At 38.7% G+C, this 14,061-nt stretch overlaps 1 protein-coding gene across 5 annotated transcripts in view; it reads right to left on the bottom strand.

The window, feature by feature from the left end:
- Positions 1–14,061, bottom strand: part of USP6NL (USP6 N-terminal like) — a 211,476-nt gene that overhangs the window by 109,009 nt on the left and 88,406 nt on the right. The gene's annotated exons all lie outside the window — the stretch shown is intronic.

The following is a 14,061-nucleotide window of genomic DNA, read 5'->3' as shown; positions in this document are numbered from 1 at the left end:
CACTAACTTTTGGCCAAGCCCCAACACCACTGATTTACTTTTCCTTCCCATCACTTCCAAATCCAGCATCTCCAGAGCAGAACCAAGGGAGAAAACCCATGAGCAAAGGAGAAAGATGACGAGAGAGAGAGAAACCCAGCAGGCTGGAGAGACAGTACTGTCCATCTGCTTCTGTGTGGACATTTCAACTGTGCCATTTTCCCTTCTCCAAAGGAGAATACAAGGCAAAAATCAACTTCTTTCAGATGAAAGGGGACAAACAGGTACTGTGTAACCAATGATGTAAAGAAAAAACAGTCTGGCAGAGAAAACAAATCTTTTCCCACCATATCTCCTTCAACAACAAAAAAAGAAACAGGAAGAGAGAAAGAATAAGATTGAATTTGATCACATTTGTATATTCTTTCTCACATTCATTTAATAAAACCATGAACAAGTTCACTGAAGCATCTTTGTGGCCCTAAGTGAAAAGAAATACAAGAGAATCCATACACTCTAAAGCAGAATTATACTACTATCCATACCAAATAGTGTTACAGACACTTCAAACCAACTCCTTAGAATCTTAAAGAACTACAAACACTAATTTAACAAAGTCTCTGCTTTTTTTCAATTTACATCTTTAATAGTTTTTATTTCAAAAAGAATACATGCTTATTGTAGAAAAAAATTATTCAAAAATAAGTCAAAAGAAAATAAAAATCTTTCTCAGGCCCACTGTATAGACATAAGCACTGCTAACAACCTTTTAGACTTTTCATGTACTTTCTGCTTGCTGATTTAACCAAACTGAGGTAACAGTATACATACTCTTTTGGAACTAATTTGTATTTTCGCATTTCTGAATATTTCATCGACATCTTTTTCATAAAACAAACACAGACATGGCTATGTGCACTGTGCTCTGTCCACAAAAATTTTTGATCAAATGAATAACAGCCAGCATCTTTTCATTCTTGGCAAAGATTCAGATTCTTTTTCTACCCAATTTTCAGAAAACTTCTTTGGTTTTTCCTGGAAATATATTTCAGAATTAAACTACTGTCATTCTTTTTTCAGAACATGTAGATAAATGAGAAGAAAAAATGTGAGAGGTTACCCTTCTCATGACAAAAATAATTTGTAAATATTCAAGATGTCAGTCAGCCTGCAGATAGAAAAACACTACTGAATGTTAAGCTGCAAACCCACCTCTGACTGGTCTCCTCTTGGGTTAATAAACCAGTTAATATACTTCACTTCCTTGTCATTCTACCTTAAGTATGAGATATAATCACTTTGCTCTAGAATTCTGAAAATCAATCTCTACAAACTCATCAATATAAAATACAATATATACTGTTTATAAAAAATGAAAGTTGCACATTCTTTCTATACCTAAAACTATACTATTTTCTGTCCAGTGTTCCTAACAATTCATAATGAGCATTTAAAAATTAACGTTGCCAAAAGCTCCTATCTTGACAGATTTTCTTCATAGGTGTAAAGGTAAATGTCCTGAAACTGTAGGACATGGAAGGAGCCACAGACATGTGTTTATGGATGATAACATTATCCTTGTTTTACATAATCTCCAAGAATATTAGATATAGTAACTGCTTATGAATGAAGTACCTGTATTAATGTAATCAAGCTAGCTATTCTTCCAAAACTAGTTTTTAAAAATATTTTACCAAAAAGGGCAATCCATTTTACTTATAAAAAGCAACCAAAAAACTTTTCAACTCTGTAGCTCAGTGGAAACTGTCATAAATATGCACAAAATATACCTTACAAACAAGGAAATAGACATATTATCCCAATATAACTTCACAAATTCTTAATGTACTGTCTGTATACCATAAGTGCATGTTAAAGGCAATAAAATCTCATTAATCCTACAAAACATTAAGCACCTAGTATGTATGCACAACACCTAGCAGGCACCGAGTAGGTAACAACATCAGCTGCTGGTTATTACAGGGTGACCAACCTTCCACCTTTCCCTTATCCAAGAGTAACTGGCATTAAACAAGTAATTACACAGTTAATTACTGAATGACAACTGAATTGACTACTGTGAATAATTACTAGATGACTGAGCATGTGTCCTTAAGTGGAAAAAGTGTGAATTAAAGGCCATACCTAGTACATTATAACTGAACATATTCCAATTTCTGAGTTACCACGTATCAAATCTTTAAAGTACGCTTCCTTCTGTGCAGAAATGACCTCTCTTCTGACTTTCCCAAGCTACATGTAGATGAGTGCAGATATGGAAAGAAAAGAGGCTGCTAGTCATAATAAGGAAACTTAAATATGACTTTATTTTCAAAATCAAGAATTCAAACAAAACACAACATCCAGGCAGTCTGACCTCCTCTAGATACTAACAAAACTATAAAATAACATTAGTAGTTTTAAAAAATTCATTACCATTAAGAAAACACATATAAAAAATCATTTACGTCTATGTTTATCCCTTAAATCACAATTCAATTTGGAATAAATCATAATTCATCACACAGCATCAAATATTTGTGTGTGGACATACATATACATATATGTAACATACAAATATAAAGACATAGGTATTTCTAGAGAGTTCACAAAAGTGCTTGTGCATATAGACACAGCAGTCCCTTCAACATTCAAAAAGACCTTTCCAGAGCTTCCTCAATGCAGTCTGTAATCACCACAGCACATTAACCACCAAGACAGTCCCTGACAGGACAATATATTAAGCAGAACCGATCCTATCATTCTCTGCTCATCCTCTCTTTCTGAAACCTTCTTCTTCCTCTGCCTTTTCTGTATACTGTGAGCTCGCTCTCCTCTGATCACCATAAAATGAGGCATGTCCCAAAAGAAACAAATAAAGCTCCAATAAACATACAAAAACTGTATTGTTCCATAATAAATTTTTGGAGACACAAAAGCATTATCCAAGGTTAAAAATCTGTGATTTTTCAGGAAGAATTCTGGAAGACTGTTTTAGAAGAATATGATACAACAGAAAGTGTAAATAGTGAGCACATGAAAAAAGATATCCTAACCATGATACACCACCTCAACACCATTAGGATGGCTGCTGTCCAAAAAACAGAAAATAACAAGTGTTGGCAAGGATGTGGAGAAATGGGAATTCCTGTACAATTCAAAATGGTGTGGCCACTATGAAAAACAGTACGGCAATTTCTCAAAAAATTAAACATAGAATTGCCATATTATCCATCAATTCCATTTCTGGGTATGTACTCAACAGGAAGCAGAATCTCAGAGGGATATCTGTACACCTAGGTTCACAACAGTCTTATTCACAAAAACCAAAAGGTGGAAGCAAACCAAGTATCCATCAACAGTTGCTGCTGCTGCTAAGTCACTTCAGTCGTGTCCAACTCTGTTCGACCCCATAGACAGCAGCCCATGAGGCTCCCCCGTCCCTGGGATTCTCCAGGCAAGAACACTGGAGTGGGTTGCCATTGCCTTCTCCAATGCAGGAAAGTGAAAAGTGAAAGTGAAGTTGCTGAGTTTTGTCCGACTCTTAGCAACCCCATGGACTGCGGCCCACCAGGCCCCTCCGCCCATGGGATTTTACAGGCAAGAGTACTGGAGTGGGGTGCCATTGCCTTCTCCTTCCATCAACAGATGAACAGATAAACAAAATGTAATCCACACAGTGGAATATTATTCAGCCTTAAAAAGTAATGAAATTCTGATACATGCTACCATAGGGATGAACTTTGAGGACAGTATGCTAATCGAAATAAGCCAGTCACAAAAAGACAAATACTATTTGCTCCCTCCAACAAGAGGTACCCAGAGTAGTCATATTCGTAGGGACAGAAAGTAGAATGGTGGTTGCTAAGGGATCAGGGGAGGGGAACATGAAGCTGTTTGATGAATACAGAGTTTCAGTTTTGCAAGACACAGAGTTCTGGAGATTGGTTGCACTATAATGTGAATATATTCAACACTATGCTAGCAAAGTAATGCTCAAAATTCTACAAGCTAGGCTTCAACAGAACATGAATCGAGAAATTCCAGATGCTCAAGCTGGATTTAGAAAAGGCAGAGGAACCAGAGATCAAACTGCCAACGCCCATTGGATCATCAAAAAATCAAGAGAGTTCCAGAAAAACATCTACTTCTGCTTTATTGACTACGCCAAAGCCTTTGGTTATGTGGATAACAACAAACTGGAAAATTCTTAAAGAGATGAGAATACCAGACCACCTTACCTGCCTCTTGAGAAAGCTGTATGCAGGTAGAACATGGAACAACGGACTGGTTCAAAATTGGGAAAGGAGTATGTCAAGGCTGTATATTGTCATCCTACTTATTTAATTTATATGCAGAGTATATCATGCAAAATGCAGGGCTGGATGAAGCACAAGGTGGAATCAAGATTGCCAGATACTGAAGAAATATCAATAACCTCAGATATGCAATGATACCACCATTATAGCAGAAAGCAAAGAAAAACTAAAGAGCCTTTTGATGAAGGTGAAAGGGGAGAGTGAAAAAGCTGGCTTAAAACTCAACATTCAAAAAACGAAGATCATGGCATCTAGTCCCATCACTTCATGACAAATAGATGGAGAAACAATGGAAATAGTGAGAGACTTTTATTTTCTTGGGCTCCAAAATCACTGCAGATGGTGACTACAGTCATGAAATTAAAAAATGCTTGCTCCCTGGAAGAAAAGCTATGATCAACCTGCTGCTGCTAAGTCGCTTCAGTCGTGGCTGACTCTGTGCAATCCCATAGACAGCAGCCCACCAGGCTCCCCCGTCCCTGGGATTCTCCAGGCAAGAACACTGGAGTGGGTTGCCATTTCCTTCTCCAATGCATAAAAGGAAAAGTGAAAGTGAAGTCGCTCAGTTGTGTCCGACTCTTAGCGACCCCAAGGACTTCAGCCTACCAGGCTCCTCCGTCCAAGGGAGTTTCCAGGCAAGAGTACTGGAGTGGGGTGCCACTGCCTTCTCCGATGACCAACCTAGAAAGCATATTAAAAAGCATTACTTTGCCAACAAAGGTTCGTATAGTCAAGGCCATGTTTTTTCCAACAGTCATGTACGGATGTGAGAATTGAACTATAAAGGAGGCTGAGGATCAAAGAACTGATGCTTTTGAACTGTGGTGTTGGAGAAGTCTCTTGAGAGTCCCTTGAACTTCAAGGAGATCCAACCAGTCCATCCTAAAGGAAATCAGTCCTGGGTGTTCATTGGAAGGACTGATATTGAAGCTGAAACTCCAATACTTTGGCCACCTGATTCAAAGAGCCAACTCATTAGAAAAGATCCTGATGCTGGGAAAGACTGAATGTAAGAAGAGAAGAACAAGGAGAATGAGAGAGGACAAGACGGTTGGATGCCACCACCAATTCAGTGGCCGTGAGTTTGAGCAAGCTCTGGGAGATGGTAAAGGACAAGGAAGCCTGACATGCTGCAGTCCATGGGGGTAGCAAAGAATCAGACACAACTGAATGACTGAACAACAACTGAACTGTACTCTTAAAAGCAGTTAAGATGGCATTTTGCATTTTGGATATTTTATCACAATTTTTTTTAAGTTTTCCTGTCTAAAAATCAAATATGCAACTGAAAGCAACTTTATGTTGTTTTGAGCCTACTAAGTCACCTACTAGTGATAGTGAAACTGATATTCTGTATATCAATTACCAGAGTCACTATAAATTGATGTCATTTTTTAAGAAAGACAGGAAGATTTAAGCAAAAATATTTCAGTATTATAAATCTAGCCTAAGGAGTTATAGGCTTTTTTTAAAGAAATAGGGCAAAATCACCAAATATATTCATTTTGCAAACCTTTCTTTAAATGAACCATCTTAAAAAAAAAAAAAAGGAAATAAACAAGTTACTATGCATTGTTACCTTTAAGGAATAAAATTATGAATTCTAATTATAAAAACTATTATGGAAATATGGTAACTAAAACCAATGTTAGAAATTCAAATATAAAAGTGCATACACCCTATGAACCCAATTATATCAAAATATATATAGCAAGACAATACCAGAGGGTCATGCAAAAAAGCAAATGAATGGGGTTACCAAAGACTTTCTCTCCTTTCCAAATGGACTTATTTTAATGTTATGGTTATACTTTAAAACAACAACAATGAAAGGAAATTAGTGAAGATGAAGAAAACAGATTCGTTTAGATGAGATTAGGTAAAATTAAGTACAAAATGGAGGCAACGGGAGAGTGTTCATCTAAACTAAAGTTGCCAACTTTAATCCCCTCCAAACACCTATTTCTACCAATGCTAAATTCACCTCCATTTCCTAGTCTCTCAACTACAGACCTTTACGCCTGCCATTTCTTCTGTTTAGAACCCTCTCCCCGCCAGCCTCAGCTGGAAGATGATTTCCCCAGGGTGGGCTTCCTGTGCTCCCCAGGGAGAGGCTCCTGGCTCCTGCAGACACCTACATCTCCTGTCTGCACTCCCAGCACTGGGCTGTCCGTCTTCCCCACTAGTTAAGGGCTCCATGAGATGCTGGTCTTGTCCTTGTCTATTAATAAATCCCCAAAGACCAACACAGCAGCAGTGCATGGGGAGGTGCTCACTAATACTTGTTGTACTAAACAAAAGCATTATTAATACTTATTCCAAGTCATGGATTCTCTCCCTTAAAATCTGTTTTAAAATCAGACTCAAACACAACTCCTAAAATATTTTAAGAAATTAATTTATATCACCTGTCTCAGTGTTGTCTAAAAACAAGTTTTGAACCTCTTATACTTTTGCAATAGTCCATCAATTTTCTAGCTTCCAATATACCTTTCAATTATTAAACTTTTAAGAGTTATAACTATAGATGGTAAGTATTCTGACATTTCACATTAAATTTAATATAACCCATAAATCTCTAAAACCGAATGGGAATTGGAGCCTTAGTATGTTCATTTATTCTATTTTAGCTAAAGAAAATTTATTAGGACAAAGAAGCATCAGGTTATGGGAAGGGCTAATCTTTAGTGAAGCAAATTCAATTAATAGATGAAGAGCTGCAGCTGGTTTACTGTTATTTAAAAAAACACTAAATTCAACACTGCTATACCTTATTTCACAGTACCTGTTCAAGAGCATCTTGAGATTTCTGTCAATGTAATTCAAAACAGAAATCATACAGAAAGGAATTTCTCTTGATAAAAGCCAAATGTTATCTCCTTTCAAGGTCATCTCACATTCTAGAAAATATTTTATTGCCATTTTTTGAAACCTTCATAATTAAGCAAAACAGAAACTTGCAAAGCAGAACGATAAATCCTGTTCTTATGGAAGATATTTGAACTCTATTTCAATTAAAGAAAAAATGGGAAATTTTTCTGCGAAAGAACCAAATGGGAAGGAAATGGAGCGATCACTACACAGTCCCCCTGTCCCTTCCAGAACTTCCTGAGGAATGCCCCCAAACCTGTCACACAGGCCAGGGTGGATCCCGGCAGAGGAGCCTCAGACAGTCCTAACCTGAGGGACGCTCTGTGAAAGAGCTGGCCTGCATTCGTGTAGGACACAACATCCTGTGAGATAAAGAACATCTGAGGAACCTTCCAGATTAGAGGAGACTGAAGACACCAGACACTAAATGCAAGGTGTGAATGACACTCAGCTGGACCCTGCACTGGAGAGACAGAAGTGCCGCAATTACTGAGGAAACTGTAAACAATGAGGTGTGGTCTGTAGACCAGATAAACACAATCTATTAAAGCAGTTTTACTGTGGTCACGTTATGAGAGCCTTCCTCTTCAGGACTACTTACTGAAATACAAAATGGAGCATGACATAGGCAACCTATTCTCAAATGGTTCCAAAATCAGTAACATGTATTTTTTAATAACACACATTCAGATACTTAAAAATAAAAGACAGAATTGATCCCATGGGAAAAATAAAGTTGGACCAGGTGGAAAGGAGGGATAGAATTTCACCTGCTGAGAACAGACACACACTTAGACAGAAAAAAATAACTTAAGAAGGACAGCACTGAAAACCTAGAGGTCATTACTGTCCACGAGAATGCAGCTCAATAAATTCAAGCAAGTTGGAAATTCAAATTCTGTTGTGCCATAATTGTCACAAACAAGTTTGCAGAGTTCTTCCAACGCTGATAATACCTAGTTCCTCCTTTCCTGACACATAACACTTCCCACTTGAGCTATATCTACATATCACATAAGGAAATAGCAGAAAGTCATGAAGGGAAAATAGAAGAGATCAACTATTTACAAAAAACTTAATACACTTTTGCTTTTCGAATTTTTTTAAGTTATAGTCAAGCAAACATATTTTGCTCTACTTTGCATGTACTAGAACGTAACAAGGTTAACCAGTGAGATCAAACACAGGACTTTACAGGGTTAAAAGCTTTTACCATGCATCCAGTAAACTCCATTCTATCCTATTCTTCTAGAATCCAAAATAGGCAACAGCACTTTTAAAAGGCACTGCGATTCCAAATGCCCCACAATTTAATGTAAGATGTATACGAGTGCACACTAGTGTTTAACTGTAATGTTTCTACATTCCATTGTTTAAAGCTTAACACCTGACCGCTCCAAAAGTGTAAGTGCAAAGAAAACTGTCGTAGCTCCATGGGTACCTGGGTAATGCCAGCAGAAGTCAGCTTCTGAACTTAGTGGGGAAAACAGCACTCTACTACCATCTGCCTATACAATGACCACCATCTCTGAACTTGAATAAGAGATAACTCATATAAGAAGTGTTCACAGGCTTCCCTGGTGGCTCAGAGGTAAAGAATGCGCCCGCCAACGCAGGAGACACAGGTTTGATCCCTGGTCTAGGAAGATCCCACAAGTCACAGAGCAACTAAGCCTGTGCGCCACAACTGCTGAGCCTGTGCTCTGCAGTCCGGGACCCACCACCACTGAAGTCCACGCCCTAGAGCCTGTGCTCCTCAGCAGGAGAAGCCACCACAATGAGAAGCCTGCACAGGGCAACGAAGAGCAGCCCCCACTAGGGAAAACCCTGTGCAAAACAAAGAACAAGCACAGCCAAAAATTAATTAATTTAGTTAAATAAAAAAAGAAAGAAGTATCCAATCCCATTTGGCTTCCTAACTTCTGGACCACAATCATGACAGAAACATATGCAACATTTCCTGTTTTAAAAAACTAACTATGGCTCAGTGCTTAAAATGGGAATCAGGGAAGAGGGTAAGGGAACCTGGGGAAATCTTTCCACTCTATTCTTGACCCTCTCAGCCCACGGCTTTAAAGAGAGGCTAGAAAGAATTATTTCATAATCACTTTTCTATCTACAAAAAAGGGGAAAAAAGGTAACACCAAAATACCACTTTAGATCAGTTTTGAGGGAGAAAGACAGAGGCTAGAGAAATTTAATACAAATTTCACACATCTGAGAAATGAGAGGACAACCATACAATGACATCCATCATATACATTCACAGGCTCCAATTCCTTTAACAGAAAATGTCTATTTGACTTATCTTTTGATAAATGAAAAATACTAAAAGTCACACCTATAATATTTTCATATAGAAATTCATTTTAGATAAGTTTATGTATGAAATTTTCAAACCAGTACATCAGTTCTAATAAAGTGGATTCAAGAAACTGTAAAAATCAAATCCTATTTTCTGAAATTAGCATCCTTTTCAAAGAGATTTCTCTCAAGATTTTGTTAAATGCAGCTATGTCAGTATTTAAAATGCAGTTCAACTTAAATTTTCTTTTCTTTATCTTCTGTGGTACAAAGCTATTCCATAAGATAGGACATATATTCCAGATAGACTATTGTTGTAGAGAGAAGACAATACTTAAGAAAAGTCTTATCTTACTTGCTGCATGATTTTTTCTATTTAATAAAACTCAGAAGAATCTTTATGCTACCACTCAGGGGTTTAGTAACCTACTCAACAGTTAGAGCATTATCTGCTCTCGTGAATGTTAAACCAAGTCTTCACCTCAGCATTGTCTCTCAGTCTGTGCTCCAATGAATGATGATATTTGTTCCTCTTACTAGAAAGACACAAATACACTACATCCCAAATTATTCACCACCATTACCTTTTCTTCATATAAAAGAGAAATATTTCATATTCAGAACTGACTCAAAAAACTCACTCCACCAATTAGGCCAAAGGGCAGAATCAAACACCTCCAACACAATAGACTCATTCCTGGATTGCCCAGTCAACATCCAAAAAGACTCTCTTAGGAAACATGTCATGCAATTACTTACAGAGCAAAACTTTTCCAAATAAAGTGAAATAAATGCAGAAGTAAAGATTTAAAAATTTAAAATAGACTGGATAAACTTCATCTTTTTAACTTAAAACTTGGGAAAAGAAAAATAAGTAGTATCCTAAGTTATCACTTTTGGTTTTTGTTGCTATTTTGGCTTTTTTAAAAAAAATTTAATCAAAATAATCATCTAGAAATTATTAAGCACTGCTCTTTACACAAACTACTCTTACTGTTACAATCTCCATCAAAGATCTAAAATATCCATTTTAAATTACAGCCAGACTTTAAATATAACAGCTTTATTTCATTTTTGACACCATCTGATAAAATAAAATGTTTAATAAATTTGATAAATGTTGCTGCTGCTTTGACTCTGTGCGACCCCATGGACAGCAGCCTATCAGGCTCCCCAGTCCCTGGGATTCTCCAGGCAAGAACACTGGAGTGGGTTGCCATTTCCTTCTACAATGCATCCAAGTGAAAATGCTAAACATTGCTAAATATGGCAAATATAGAAAATTAAGACCAATTTAAGTACTGAAAAATCAAAAGGCTTTTTGTCAACTGTAAAAAGCTAACAATTCACAATGAAATGCACATCACAGCAGCACAACATATTTCACAAGATACATATTCAGCCTCAGAACTTGACAGGATATATAAAAATCTAGAATAAAAGCCGAAAAACATCTTAAAGCATTTAACAAATTCTTTAGGTCTTACAGTTGGGGCCTCCCAATTCATGTGTCAGGATATACAGAACCTGATCTCTGGGCCTGGCCTGAGGTGTCAGAGCTGGCTGCCTCCAAGACCCCAACGTCTGCATCAGTTGATCCCACATGCCGTGCAGCCACGGCCAGGTCCTACACGGTTCATGACATGCAAAGGGCGAGGAAACGCTACAGAGGCACATACAAGGACCCAGTTCTTGTAATCTCTAGAGAAACACTGACAAAATTTCTAGTTACCCAACAATCTCACCCAAATCTAGGTTTGGAAATCCTATCTAGATTTTAATGACGTATCTTCCTATTTCTTAACCTGTGCCATATTTTACCGTATCTTCTCCAATGTTTGTTTCAAAAACAGAAACTCTGATTTACTCAGTCCCCTCCCACCTTTATGAAAACTGACAAGCCCCTGGGAGCTGCAGCACAGCAAAGACCATGACAACATTCCCTAACCCATGGTCCCCATCATCCACTCAAGAATGATTGCCATTGCTAGAGAAAATCAAGTTGGCAAGAGACAGAGACTCAACGCGTTATTTCCAAGGGAGCAAGGAAAGAGCTGAAAACTAAGAACAAAACTAGGAAAGGCAAACACTGCCTGTGACCCATCTTTTTAATTTATATCTAACAAAAATGTCTCTTTGTCAGAGGAATTTTTCCAGAATGAAATCTTAAGTAGTCCCCCTCACTGAGGTCCCTCAACAGTTCTAAGCTGGGCACTATAACCTAAGTCCAAACCTCCTGAAATGTGTTCACCATGGACCCTGATTTCATCTACACCAGCTTTACCTCTCACAAGCTCTTCCCCAGCTCTATACTCCAGAATGTTCAACCACTCAGTAACACCCTCCTGTGGTCAAACCCTCACGTCTTTCTCACAGTGCTCCCCTACTTGGAACGCTTTATCCTATTAACACACACACACACTCTTCATGGGAGCAGCTCAAACTTCACCTAAGAACAGTAACACATGGAACAGTTATCACACAGTAAGGGGGTCACACAGGAACACTCAAATCCATGCACTATTTATTGAGCATCTACTGAGTGCCAGGAACTAAGCTTAGTTCGGAGAAGGCAATGGCAACCCACTCCAGTACTCTTGCCTGGAAAATCCCACAGACGGAGGAGCATGGTAGGCTGCAGCCCATGGGGTCGCTAAGAGTCGGACACAACTGAGCAACTTCACTTTCACTTTTCACTTTCATGCATTGGAGAAGGAAACGGCAACCCACTCCAGTGTTCTTGCCTGGAGAATCCCAGGGACGGGGGAGCCTGTTGGGCTGCTGTCTATGGGGTCACACAGAGTCGGACACGACTGAAGCGACTTAGCAGTAGCAGCAGCAGGAATAAGTCTTTACCCTGAAGGAGTTTACAGATTAGATAAAGACTGGAGTGAACGGGCCAGTGATTTTCCTGGAGGAGATCAGCTGCAAGAGTGAGGCAGGCAGCGTGCTCTGGAGGAGCAGCACCCTGGGGCTCCCCCAGCGAGTGAAGGGGTGCATGGATGGTGGAGAGGAGCTCTAGGATCCAGGGAACTGAACAGAAATTGATTTTTTTTTTTTTAATTTTAAATGTGATGTAAGGATATGAGACTTCATTATAATCCCAGTGGTTAAACCCCCAATGGCATTGTTCATGCTTTGCAGCTCCCTGTTTTCACAACAAACACTGAGAAATCACTGATAAAATATAAAGACAAATGACCAAAAGGACATTACCTATGCCCCTAACAAGTTAAACATCTCCACGGATCAGAAATCTCACAGGAACACAAAGTGTGAGCCTAAGCGAGGCCAGGAGGTCTGCCGGGCTCTGGGCCCCAGACAGGAAAAGGCAGCAGGCAGGCAGTGGGCTCTCAGGGATTCACATGAGTTGATCGGATCGGGTAGCAAGGGCTCCAAGTGAACTAGGGTCAGCAGCAGGCACTTTGCTGAAAACCAGGCACTGGGGTGGCGCTCTGCCTTCTTTAGGGAACTAGATCGAAAAGATTTGTGCTAACTGCACTGAGGCCACAGCCTAGGAAACGGCTGACCTCTTGCCAGCTGACCCAGTGACCAAATCTGTGATATCCCCAACGTCACCGGGGCCGGGGCCTGGTCCACTAACACAAGACCTAATTCTGATCTGGGAACTCTAAAGCCAGGCAGAGACAAGGGCAAAACTGCCAGACCAGCAGGGGAAACCAGAGAGAGAAAGAGACAGGAAAAAGAAAACTCCCATCACAAGAAAACTCCCGTGCCTGCAAAATTACAGAACATGATGTCGACACCAATAATATCAACAACCAGAACATAAATTCACTGCAGACAAAACAAATCATCAAACGACCTGAAAAAGACTAAAATAAACATGTTAAAGACCCTCAAAGAGATAAGTAACAAGAGAAGTGAAAACATTTTAAACACAAACAAGCAGAAATGAGAAATGAACTAGTGGATATAAAAAAGAACCGATTAAAAATCTTGCAGATGAAGTATAACCATTGTAATTTATAAATAAAAATGTTTGTGGTTCCAGTACTCATCATCAGACGCCTAGTAAGCCACCCCTCCCTCTACCTTCAGGCTCACAGGGCTCTGAGTTTTGCGGGACAGCCGTGTCAGACTCCAAGACTCAAAAATGAAAGACACCTGGGCATTTGTCCTCAAAGAACTTGCCATCTGTAAGTGACACTACTAGACCACTAAGATTACAAAGTAGAACAAAATTTAAATTTCAAAAAAAGTAAGCATTTCTTAAGTTAAAATGCTCTTAGTGTTCATGAGCTTATACTACCATCTTTACTAGAGTTGGCACTCTACAAGAGAGAAACATTCTCACCAAATTTCACATGAATGGAGCTGAAATAACAAAAGCTGCTTCTTTCTTAATCTGTATTTGAACTCATCTGGCAACTATCCTTATTTATTCAAAGCACACAACCAAAAAAGTAACCCACTGAAAAGTCTCCAAAACCCAAGACCACAGCTTGCAGTATTACTTTTAGTAGAAACTACTCAAAGATCTCACAATAACAACAGCTTCACTTTCACTTATCAACTTTTGCCTGATTATTCAAATTGATGAGAAAAGCTACTGTATTCCTATCGA

This window comes from Bos taurus, chromosome 13 (assembly GCF_002263795.3).
Source record: "Bos taurus isolate L1 Dominette 01449 registration number 42190680 breed Hereford chromosome 13, ARS-UCD2.0, whole genome shotgun sequence".
Taxonomy (NCBI): domain Eukaryota; kingdom Metazoa; phylum Chordata; class Mammalia; order Artiodactyla; family Bovidae; genus Bos; species Bos taurus.
The sequence above is the reverse complement of the archived record's forward strand: the minus strand, read 5'-3'. Positions and strand labels throughout refer to the sequence as shown.